This window comes from Halichoerus grypus, chromosome 11 (genome assembly GCF_964656455.1).
Source record: "Halichoerus grypus chromosome 11, mHalGry1.hap1.1, whole genome shotgun sequence".
In the NCBI taxonomy this organism is placed as follows: domain Eukaryota; kingdom Metazoa; phylum Chordata; class Mammalia; order Carnivora; family Phocidae; genus Halichoerus; species Halichoerus grypus.
In genome coordinates this window covers 109,540,082-109,552,770 of record NC_135722.1, presented here as the reverse complement: position 1 = coordinate 109,552,770, position 12,689 = coordinate 109,540,082, and the positions used below count along the sequence as shown (strand labels likewise).

The following is a 12,689-nucleotide window of genomic DNA, read 5'->3' as shown; positions in this document are numbered from 1 at the left end:
TGGGGTTGAGCAGGGGCACACTGGAAAGGTGAAGTTGGGAGACCCTTACATTCTTTTTCTTCAAGGTCCATAGCAAGAGGCAGGGAGCATCAGGCCTTTGGGCCTCGCTCCTCTCAGTATCTGGGAGCCCAGAGGTCCAGAGGAACGGACTGTGGATTCTAGGAGCTTCTGCATCATGCAGCTATCTCCCCGGGTAAGGAACTGTATTTGGGACCAGGTCTCGGCTCTGCTGCTCACTGGCTTGTCACCTTGAGCGGATCACTTGACCTCTTGGGCCTCAGTGTCTTTACTTAGGAAAGGAGGGTAGCAACTTTTAGTCTGTATGGCTGTGGAGACAATTATATGAAATAATTTTGGTATTTAGCTTTGTAGCTGAATTAAAATCCAAATTTACATAATTTCTCAGCTGCTCATTGATGAGAACTAAAAGAGACATTTACTAGTAGTCTCTTTTAGGCCTTCCAGCCCCTGAAAGTCTGGGGTATGAGAAGTCAGTGATACTCAGATAAAGAGAGCCAGGAGCAGCTGAGAAGGGTGCGAAGTTCAGGAAGAAAGACATCTGACAATTACACTGACCAACATGGACTAGGATACCTGTGTTCTTTCCATATACACAAAGGTTCATGTGGTTCATCCCCTGGCATTCTGTCTAAAACAGTAGTTCACAAACTGCAGGTTTGTGGGTTGTGAAGTCAATTTCAAGACCAGCATTACTTTTTTCTATTAATACTTTATTTTTCCAGAGAATTTTTAGGTTCACAGCAAAACCCAGTGAAAATTACGAAGATGTCCCATATGCACTTTGCCCAAACACAGGAGTAGCTTCTGCCATCATCAACAGGGCTGACCACAGTGGTGTATTTGTTACAGCTGATGATCATACGCTGACACATCATAATCACCCATATATTTTAATAAGAGAGTCAGAGACTGATAAGACTGAGACTAATTAAAGTATATTATACCATTTTTAAAAAGTGATTGAAAATGCTCATTAAATTTCAGACCTAGCCCCTGAAATGAGAATATAGGAAAAATGAAAAAAAAATGTGCAAATGGTTTATGTTGTAAAAGTATCAAATGCTAAAGAGGATCATTTATCATAATATATAAAATACTGAATTTAAAGTATTCAAAGTACTGTTGCCCAAGATACTAATACTGTGTACTGTGTAAAGGCATTGTAAATTCATAATGTCAAATATTTTAGTTGAGAATAGTAAAGGATGTCACATGGAATCTGCATTTTTTGATCTTTAATGTCAGTAAATACCCAAGGTCAATGATAAAACCAAAAAACTGGGGTGCCTGCATGGCTCAGTTGGTTAAGCATCTGCCTTCAGCTCCGGTCATGATCCCAGGGTCCTGGGATCGAGTTCCGCATCAGGCTCCCTGCTCAGTGGGGAGTCTGCTTCTCCCTCTGCCTCTGCCCCTCCCCCTGCTTATGTTCGTTCTCTGTCAAATAAATAAAATCTCTAAAAAAAAAAGAGTAGGGAGCTGTATGTAACCAACTCTTCTGAATCTGGTTTTCAATATTACCTAATAATTAATTCTTACAAATGAGGTTGATTACACCAACTAATGTATCATTGCACACAGAAGAGGCACTTGAAGAAGATATATTGAGAGACTGAGGAAGGTCTGGTAACAAGATTAAAGATAAGATGATTCAATTTTCTTTTTACCTGTATCTTAAACTAACTTAGCAAAACACTGAATTTGACATTGTGTTTTTAAATGCTTACAGGCCAGTTAGAAGAACTTGAGCGAACATAAAGAAGTCAGATTTATAAATACTTATTACTGTTCAGAATAAGATAAATCAACTATTCTATATTTAGCCATTGTTCAATGACATTCGTATAACTATAAAAGATACTTCTGTTTAGAAAACATTTTTAAATATGAGAGCAATTTATAATAGGTCCATGCAAAGTGACATTTATCCCAAACATATATATTCTCACAGTAATGATTTGCTACAAGGGTAGGTTAGGACGTGACAGGATTTTTTATCACATACTCTTTTCCTTACATAAATAGAACACAAGAATGGTGTTTTCCACTACATTTTCAAATATGCTTCTTTCAGGAATTCATAAAAGTCACAGTGGAAAAGGAACGAAATGGGGCGTGTCTCATTTCTGCAAGTGGCTCATACCAGTACCATTTTTTTTTTTTTTAACTAAACTTCTCCCCGGCTTTAACTTATAACTCGGTGCAGGACCTTTCTCTTGACTATAGAAATCATGTTATGAAGCCTACTCTCTTCAAAGAGGACATCCCTGGGTTAGTCATCCTCCACTCACCGATCTCAGAAAAAGCAGAACACTCTGACATAAAATCCTAATTTCTGTTCTGCGAATAGACTACTGATCTTTGGCAGTATTGAAGTTCATGGGACGTAGATCTGTTCCTGCAAAAGGAGAGTGTTATAGTAGATGACCTTCAAGAATTCTTTTGGAAATCTATTTTGTTTAATTTGTTAAACCTCATCATCATCTCTCTCTCTAAAACCATAGTCTACATATGTAGCTTTATCAAGTTCAAATGCATTTAAATAGTTTTTGGAAATTGTGAGTATATACAAGAATACAACATACAGGAAAGTTTTCTACAAATTTTAATGAGCTGACATTTGGAATTTCAATAACTAATATATACGGTAGTCCCTTCTGCTTATCTGTGGTTTCGCCATCAGCTGTTTCAATTACCAGCGGTCAACCGAAGTCCAGAGACTGTGATCGTCCTTCTGACGAATCTTTCAAAGGTCAATTGTAGCCTAGCTCTACGTCACAGCGCCCCACATCCCTCATGCACCTCGCATCCCCTCAGCTCATCATCTAGGCACTTGATCATCTCCTATCCTCATAAAAAGGGTGAGTCCAGTAAGATATTTTGATAGGGACAGAGAGAGATCACATTCCCATAACTTTTATTACGGTGTCCTATTATAATACTTCTATTTTATTATTATTGTTGTTAATCTCTTACTGTGCCTCATTTATAATTAAACTTTAACGTAGGTATGTACGTATAAGAAGGAACAGTATTTAGAGGGTTCAGTACTCTCTGTAGTTTCAGGCACCCACTGGGGTCTTGGAACTTATCCCTTGTAGATAATGGGAGGACTCCTGTAATAAACTGATTAAAAGGTTGGCTTATCATCTAATATTAATAGTTACTTTTGTTTTCAAAATTATATTTTCTTTAGAGAAATCAGTGATTCTAATGTATAAAAATATAGAGAGCGGGGATATGTTTTAGTGGTGGGAATAACTGAGGAGATTAACTACAGTTGATTAAAATTGTGACAGATTCAGAGAAGAGACAAACTCTGGTGTTTTAAGACAGTTAGCAAAATGATTTTGACCTATGATTTGGCTCAGAAAAACTGGATTAAACTCAGTTGATTTTGTAATTGAATAAAAGATAATGTTTGAATAGTTGGTGCCAAAAACTGAAATTAAATATTCATGAGATGACAAACCATGGTAAGTTTTCTAAATAGTTCCAAATGATTCGAAAGACCCAGAATATCAACATGGTTACAGAATATTTTATATCAGGTATGTGCAAAATGTGCCATTAAATTATGTTTACTCATTGACAAGAAGCACGTCATTTTTCAACCCATTCAATGAGTGTCTTTTAACATTTTCCTTTTGTTAAATTCTGTCATATTTTTAACTGACTCGTTTGCTACATGTCCATAGTTTTCCTTTTGTCTCCATTATTATTAACAGTAAAATAATGTAGACTTTTTAAAGCACCTTTTCTTAAAAGTATCACATTCTCTGTAAAAAGTGTAGAAATGACTGAAATTATGGCTCTTAGGAGGACTGAAACTTACTGATTTATTTAATTTCTTTCAAAATAGCATTAATGTTTTCCTCTTTTCAATTCTTGGTGGGGGAGCCCATGCTCTGAGCACGGCCCTTCCTCAAGAGGCAATGGTACTAAGTTCCTTCTCGTCAAGGACTTTTCTTTAAAATTATAACTGCAATGGCCCATACTAAATGTATAGCAAAAAATACAACTGTTAGATCTACTTGATCAACTCAAATGCAAGCCTATTTCTATTTTCTGAAGAAAATTCTTATACGTAGTAATACAATCATAAGTCCAGGTGTGTTCAGTTTATCCTACACGCTTATGCTCTGTACATAATACACGTATGCAGTCACCACATGCCGTCTAGATTCCCACCCAGCAGTGTCAGGTACGGTTTCTCCAGCCAACCTGCTGGCCTGTTTGGAGCACTAACTTCCAGATTCGATCTTTAAGAACTGGTTGTGGTGAGACTATCACCTTGACTTTTTGACAGCCAACAGACCCAGTCAGTCAATCAGCTAGTGTGTCCTGTCAAGCAGTAGTTTCCTTTTACTCCATTGAGTAAACCAGTGATTCAGCTTAATAGAATGAGTCACTGAGTTATATGTCTGTCATGGAAAAGAATCCCTATATCTATAATTTTTCTTCAGCTTAGTTATATGTTTTATTTCCATTTATCCATTCTCGAGCTGCATTATCTAAATTTAAGGTTTCAAAGATGAATATGTTGCATACACTGCAGAACTCCTTCCTTAATTGATCTGGGATGTCTGCCAGTCTCCTTTAGAATTCTGCACTTTTATCTTCACAAGATGCGCTTATATCCAGTGAACTGTCATACTTTGAGTTCTCTTCATTTCCTGAGCAACAAATTGGTATTCAGGTCCCTTTCCTTGAGTGAGAATTTTAATCCAATCAAGAAAATATTTCTCTATATTTATGTCCTGTGGAATTTCATATTATACATTTATTATTTTCCATTGAGCCCATTTTGAATTTATTAATGACAGTATTTAAAACTTGAGTGAGTATTTAACCCTTAGTAATGACCAGATTCTTTATTCTTAGCCAACTAATTTCACCATTTGGATGTGTAATTCTCCTCCATCAAGGAGTTGCTCTTGAGGGTTTGAGACCAAGGCCATCTTTTGTGTTCTAAAATCTCGGTTATCTTTCCTGATTTCCCTTCTTACATCTTCTCTACTGAAGAAATAGCAGTGCACCATGGAAGAGAAAAAAGTATTGAAAGTGTTGCACAAAATGAATAATAAAATTTACTTTTTATAAAATTTTTTTATTTTGAGACAGAGAGAGCATGAGTGGGGCAAGGGGCAGAGGGAGACAGAGAATCTCAAGCAGACTCCTGGCGGAGAGCAAAGCCCGACATGGGGCTCGATCCCACGACCCTGAGATCATGACCTGAGCCAAAAGCACAAGTCGGACGCTTGACTGACTGAGCCACCCAGACACCCCTACAGTTTACTTTCAATAAGCTAACTTATGGTAGAAATAAATCACATCATTAGACGCTGACCCTGATTTTTCTCGTAGATTTTTTTTTTTCTTTTGAGGCCATAAGGAATTTGTTTCCCAAGTGAAGACAGGAAGAGTCCCTCATTTGAAAATTTTAAACTTCTACCAAGGTGAGACTGTTTTGACAACAGGTAGACACTATTCACCAGTCTTATCAACATATTTTTGCAAATATTTTTTAATCTGATTAACTAATTGAAGAATCCTGAAATGTAATCTAATGTGGCATCTTTGCCAGATCATGACCTGTGTTTCACGATTGCATTTTTTATGTTTGAGCCTAGGCTACTCTCCAAGCTATGAAAAGGCACTGCTAGTTCAAGCTGTGGGTTGGCCATTTCCGCTGTTGAGTTGGCTGGGGTGAAACTCCAGACCTCTCAGGAAGGTTGGAAGGAATCAGCAACCCTTGTTGACTTAATGTAGCACAATCGATGAGATGCCATCTCGCAAATGGACTGGACAACATGAAACAATAAAAGCGTGACAAAGAAAGGATGTGGGACACCATAGGAAAGAAGTAGGTCATTTCAAGGGAACAAAGGCAAATTAAAAAAAAAAAAATCTGTCCAAATTATAGTTCTAACTTAAATGGCTTGGCTTTAAAATCTGCCTGGGCGCCATGTGTAAATGTAGAGAAACTAATATGCATACTGATGAGGCCACAGGAACAGTGGAGCATCTGCCGAGAACCTGTCCTAATGATTAATGAAGATAAAAACGCGAGAGTGGGAGTGGAGGGAGAGCTGGGTAGGGGTGAAGGGTGCAGAGAGACACAGAGATTATCTGCATGTACTTGAAGACCTACTATATGGAAAATGGTTTATATAAATAAACCATCCCTGCTCTATAAAACATTTAGAACTAGGGACATTCTAATTCATACCATATTTAAAAAAACACAAAAAACCTAATTTGACCTGTTAAAAAATAGAATGAATTGTATCTTAGGACAGGAGTTGTTGTTGTTTAAATTAGTAAAAGCATTATCGTGGGGACTGTTTTAACAACAGGAGCATTAAAAATGAAGTTACTTCACTAAGGAGAAGTTTTGAAAGGCCTTAAAAGTTTTTTCCCCAACTGTAGGATATTGTACTTTTATGGTTATATCTCCCCCAAGATTATTTAGTTTTTGAACAATAATCCTATTACTCGTGGCACAGCTGGGAATTTTTAATAGTTCTATTTCAGGTCATTTTCAAATGTTTTTAGTTATTAAGAGTGTTGTATAGACCCCCGTGAAGCCCAGCAGCATTCTTAATATGATCCTAAGGCACACGCAGGATGGTATTACATTGAGAATAAAAAATACGCAAATTAATTGTCTCAATCTGACCAACATCTTGACCACACATATATTTTTCCCTAATGCATTAAAGTTGATGTAATTGTTTTTTCTAATACAATATTAATTTTACCAAGCTTGGAATATTGTTGAATTCACTTTTGAATCCAAACATAACTGTAGAAAATATGAAAACATTAAGGTCGATAAAATCTGGTATAACTTATTTTTCACGTTGTTTTGAAAATAACTTACTCAGCAACTTGAAGGAACTATAATAAAACTGAGGGGCAGTTTTTGAACATCCAAGCTAGGTGTTCCAAAGATCATTCTAGAAAGTCTGTGTGCTTTACTTCCCGGGAAAACTTTAGGCCCTAATACAGAGCTGGCTTGGTCTTAGTTTGTACATAATTTTAAACATTTTTAAAAAGTATTTTATTTATTTGAGAGAGAGAGCAATAGCGGGGAGGGGCAGAGGGAGAGGGAGAAGGAGACTTCCCACTGAGCAGGGAGCCCGACACAGGGCTTGATCCCAGGACCCCGAGATCATGACCCAAGCCAAAGGCAGACGCTTCACCAACTGAGCCATCCGGGTGCCCCTGTACATAATTTTAATTAGATCAAATATGAGGTTTCTCTATTAAGTAGCAGACTGGAGGCTGGAACATCAAGAATAATATAGTAAAATTGAGAATGAGAGAGGATTTTTTTAAAACTGTACAAAAAGAAGAACTAAAATTCAGTATGGAGTCTTTATTTACTATGCTTGCAAACATCCTGATATAACTCTTTGGAGCTCATAGATATCAATGGGATGTTCCATTAATTGAAAAATATAATAATGGTGCTTAATTACTGTAAATACATATAAATTCCTTTGGCTATGTTGTTTAATATGGTAAGGTTTTACATTACCAATATAATGGACATTTATTTTTAAAAATCAAATATTAATATTGTAACATATATGTATGTGTATACAAATTAACTCCAATTTAAACCAAAGCAATAATTGGTTAGCATTTGTAAAAACAATCTTTGTCAGAAATCAGCATTAGAGAATTTGAATGCTTAGTGCCCACATATCTTTATCCAAATATATACATGAAGACTTTGTTAATTTGTATAAGCAATATTAGAAATGATTTTTCATTAATGAAGTGAATAGTGTCCTATATATGTGGTTGATAGGAAATATTGGTCAGACTCTCTTCTTTTTTTAAAAAAAAATTTTATTAATATATAATATATTATTTATTTCAGGGGTACCGGTCTGTGATTCATCAGTCTTATATAATACCCACTGCTCATTATAACACATACCCTCCCCAGTGTTCATCACCCAGTTACCCCATCCCCCCACCCCCTCCACTCTAGCAACCTTCAATTGTTTCCTGAGATTAAGAGTCTCTTATGATTTGTCTCCCTCTCTGGTTTCGTCTTGTTTCATTTTTTCCCCTCCCTTCCCCTATGATCCTCTGTCTTATTTCTCAAATTCCTCATATCAGTGAGATCATATGATACTTACCAATCACAGACTCTCTTCTTAAATGAATGAAGTATAAGAATTCAGCAAGGTCAGCAGTCGAATGTCTTTGGTGCAGAGTACAGTCTTTTCTTTTTTTTAATTTAATTTAATTTTATTATGTTATGTTAGTCACCATACAATACATCATTAGTTTTTGATGTAATGTTCCATGATTCATTGTTTTTGTATAACACCCAGTGCTCCATGCAGTACATACCCTCGTTAATACCCATCACCAGGCTAACCCATTCTCCTACCCCCATCCCCTCTAAAACCCTGTTTGTTTCTCAGAGTCCATAGTCTCTCATGGTTCATCTCTCCCTCCAATCCCCCCCCCCATCTTTCCCTTCCTTCTCCTAATGTCCTCTATGCTATTCCTTATGTTCCACAAATAAGTGAAACCATATGATAATTGACTTTCTCTGCTTGACTTATTTCACTTAGCATAATCTCCTCCAGTCCCATCCATGTTGATGTAAAAGTTGGGTGTTCATCCTTTCTGATGGCTGCGTAATATTCCATTGTCTATATGGACCACATCTTCTTTATCCATTCATCTGTTAAAGGGCATCTCGGCTCTTTCCACAGTTTGGCTATTGCGGACATTGCTGCTATGAACACTGGGGTGCATATGGCCCTTCTTTTCACTACATCTGTGTCTTTGGGGGAAATACCCAGTAGTGCAATTGCTGGGTCATAGGGTAGCTCTATTTTTAATTTTTTGAGGAACCTCCACACTGTTCTCCAAAGTGGCTGTACCAACTTGCATTCCCACCAACAGTGTAAGAGGGTTCCCCTTTCTCCACAATCTCTCCAACATTTGTTGTTTCTTGCCTTGTCAATTTTTGCCATTCTAAGTGGTGTTAAGATGGTATCTCAGTGTGGTTTTGATTTGAATTTCCCTGATGGCTAATGATGATGAACATTTTTTCATGTGTCTGTTAGCCATTTGTATGTCTTCTTTTGAGAAGTGTCTGTTCATGTCTTCTGCCCATTTTTTGACTTGATTTTTTGGTTTTGGGTGTTGAGTTTGAGAAGTTCTTTATATAGCACAGTCTTGACCAGACCCCATTGGATCTCTATCCTCTTGCTTCACAGACTTCCTTGTCTTGTGACCTAGTTACAAGGTCAGCTAGTCCTATACCCAGAATACCACTGTGTTCACTTCAGAGTAAGTCTGCCATGCAAGGTTGGAGTATCTTAACAGAATTAGACTGTCCCCAGAGCAGCTTTAAGAACCAGCTATTTGCTTTATACTTGTTTACTAATAACATTTATCTGTTTGGCATAGACATCCTTCTCTTGTGATATAACCGATAGGACAATTGTGGGGGAAAGAACATTTAACCTTCATTTCCCCTAGCTACCAGAGATGGTTCATATTTTCCCAAAAAGCCTAGGATTTTCTTCATGGCCATATTAGGTCAGTTTACAAAACAAACATAACATTATAGAATTGTGTAACCACACTGTATGATAGAAGGCAAACAATTTTGTGCATAAATAAGATTCTATTACCTAAAATTTATGTCATGACCATCTCATTCTTTGATAATACTGGATAAATATGGAGTTATCTGTATTAAAATCACATGCAAGCCCAGAGTTTTAGTAATTTCAAGTGCCACATAGCAAAGAGAAGACACTACAAAGAAACCCTACAAAGAATATTAGCTAACTATAATATTGTTCCTCAAAGCAAAAATTTTATAACATATTCTATTAAAAATGTTCTATAATCAAATAATTTTCAGAAGTGTTACATAATTTGTCACTCTTAGACAATCACAATATACATCCATATATTACAGGCTCTGAAAAAGTTGTATTAAAGCCTCCTGTTCAGTTTTGCTTAATCCAGCATTTCCCCAATATATTGAATTTGGGAAATACTGAATTACAAGAAAACCCGACTTGGACTCACCTTTAAATTGAATTGTATGGTCAATATTTGGAGGATACTGATCAAAAACTAAGTTTTACATTTAAGAAGACTACCAGAAAGGTGAGGGAGGTGAGAATATTGAGTCACTGACAGGAGACATTGTAGAATCCATGTAAAATAAGTTTTCATACATAAAATTGTCCTGGAGAGGAAAGACAAAAACTTCTTGACATATTTGGCCAATAGTGTACCATATATTGTCAATTCTAAGATGCATTTCGTTTTCTCACTTTAAACAGCTCTACAATCAGAATAAACCCTTTGCTTCTTTCAGATACTCTTGGTCAAGCGGCAGTCAGAATAACATGGTGGACATCACCTGACACTTTGGTAAGATTAAGAAACTCCAGGCATCAAACCTGGTAGGAAGGCGTTCGTGGGTGGGAGAATATTCAAAGACAATAGTGGAGTACTTTGTAAATAAATGCTGTATCATGAACATCCTTGATGACCCAGAAAATAACACTGTATGGAAAAACACAGAGTTCAATAATTCTCAACCAAAAAATTTTTCAGGAGAGTTGGATTCTGGATTGGAATAAGTTTCAGGGATACTTAAACTTATGTATTCCGCTAATACTTTCATTTTTATTTATGCACAGAAGTAATTTAAAAAAATTATGTATGAATAAGTTATGTATGAAAATTAAGTATGAAAGAGTTCTTTGAATAAGCATAATGTTTCTAAAGAGAACAAAGCATTGATTAGTTTAATTAGGAGTTTAATTGACAGCTTTTTTTCTTTCCCAAGGGTACACAAAATAATGACATATCTTAAGACTTTATCTTAGCAATGTTTAACTATATTAATTCTCCAAAGGATGCTAGAACTTTAAAATATCCATCATGTCATCAAATTTCTCAGAAGAATTCAATACTTTTTTACTAGTTTTATTTTCAGATAGATGTGTGCATCCAGACTGACCATTTTTAGCAAGCCATAGAGAATTGATCGCATTGAAGGATGTCTGTCCATAGCTGCAAGGACCATACTTGGCCTAAACTTGCAGTCCAACTGATTTTTTTTTTCTGGTGTGTTGGTTGGCACATGATAGGGATGATGGCGAAAACAATACAGTTGACGAAAAACATGTTAAAGGATTACTGCCATTGGAATCTGCAATTATCTGATAAGCTCTTGGCTGAAAATCTGATGTATGAGTTTCCTTTCTAAAACCTGTGATGAGGCTTTTGTGTACACGGAAACATTAACTGACTGAAGCTATGTTCCAGATTTTTCATTTTGTCATTCTTCCTCATCACGGACTGTCTTGTGTTCCACTTCAGTAGATTTGAAATTCAATAGTAGGAAAGTGATGATCTCAAAAATACATACATTCTATTTTGTTTATTGTATGTATTTTCCTCTTTTGTAAATCAGCAACTTGAACCTTTTCCTTTTAGCAGGGAGTTATTAAAAATGAAAAACCCTACCATATTTTAGGGGAGTTATGCTTCAGTGCAATGTGACTATAAAATCCGTCTTCATCTCTAGGGAAGGTAATGAATTCATATAAGTGCCATCATAATCTAGTCTTTTGCCCTCCCCACTTTTCTAATAAAAATTCAGAGAGAACATTGAGAAGCTCAAGATCGCTCTAAAGAAAATAGGGATTTACGGAATATAACCTCACCAGACTGTTGGTGAATTATGAAGGAAGAAAGGCATTTATTTTGAGAACCATGAGCATTAAAATACTCACCTTTGTGGAGGTGTTGCTGTGTTCATGAGTAGGGTCTGAATTAAGTTAATCTCAGCAAGAAGAACATGGTGGGTTTGTAAAATATTAAATTATCCTGATTTTTTTCATTTTTTCTGGCAGTTTTTTCCCATTAATATCAAATAGCTTATCTTTAGTCCTTGTAAAAGGACTTAAAAGTAGGATAAGGTTATCATAATAGTGATGCAGATGTCATTGGTTTCCAAAATTTGCATTGCCTTAACATTTGTCTTTGTTATATCATTCCTACGGATACATCTACCCAATGAAAATTACAGGGGAGGTATTTGGCATATACGTTGTTACCTCTTCACTGCATAAAATAACTGTGCCAGATTGATGAGCCAGTAATTCCATTTTTGAAACAATGAGTTATCCAAATTTTATGCTGACTTTGGCTATCACTACTATGAAGTGTCAGGAGCTTAGGACATTGCCTTGCATGACACATTTTAAAAGTGGGGTTGGAATTTGAAGTTTAACTGTTGAGAGACCTGAGGAAGGGGGCTATATAGGGTGAGAGAAAGAGGGAGAGATTTTTGGAGACAAGTGACATAAAACTACATAGACAGACTCTTCCTTCCATTGGGAAAGCTTTAGGAGATGTGGAGATAGAGGATGAGTTTTAAGAAACAACTGTTAAATGAAAGAACAAAGTTGGATGTCTATGAAGCAAATTGTGGGAGGACAGTGCATCATAATTAGACCTGGGAGTGTCTCAAAGATGGGACAAGTGCACATGAAGCCCTATGACATGGCTTTGGTATGAAAAAGTAGAGCACAATTTATGGCAAAAAGCCCAGGTTTAGGGGCAGACTGAGGAAGATCAAAGGATGATCTCCACTA

At 36.4% G+C, this 12,689-nt stretch overlaps 1 long non-coding RNA gene across 4 annotated transcripts in view; it reads left to right on the top strand.

Annotated features, from left to right (window-relative positions):
* The window catches only part of LOC144379481 (uncharacterized), a 114,095-nt gene that overhangs the window by 401 nt on the left and 101,005 nt on the right, over positions 1-12,689 (top strand). The window contains exons 2-5 of one of the 4 annotated variants that reach the window (XR_013442643.1): positions 66-193; positions 2,702-2,879; positions 5,652-5,884; positions 10,397-10,452. This is a non-coding gene — a long non-coding RNA (uncharacterized LOC144379481). The remainder of the gene's footprint in view (positions 1-65; positions 194-2,701; positions 2,880-5,651; positions 5,885-10,396; positions 10,453-12,689) is intronic. The other 3 variants (XR_013442642.1, XR_013442645.1, XR_013442644.1) reach the window with 3 other exon arrangements.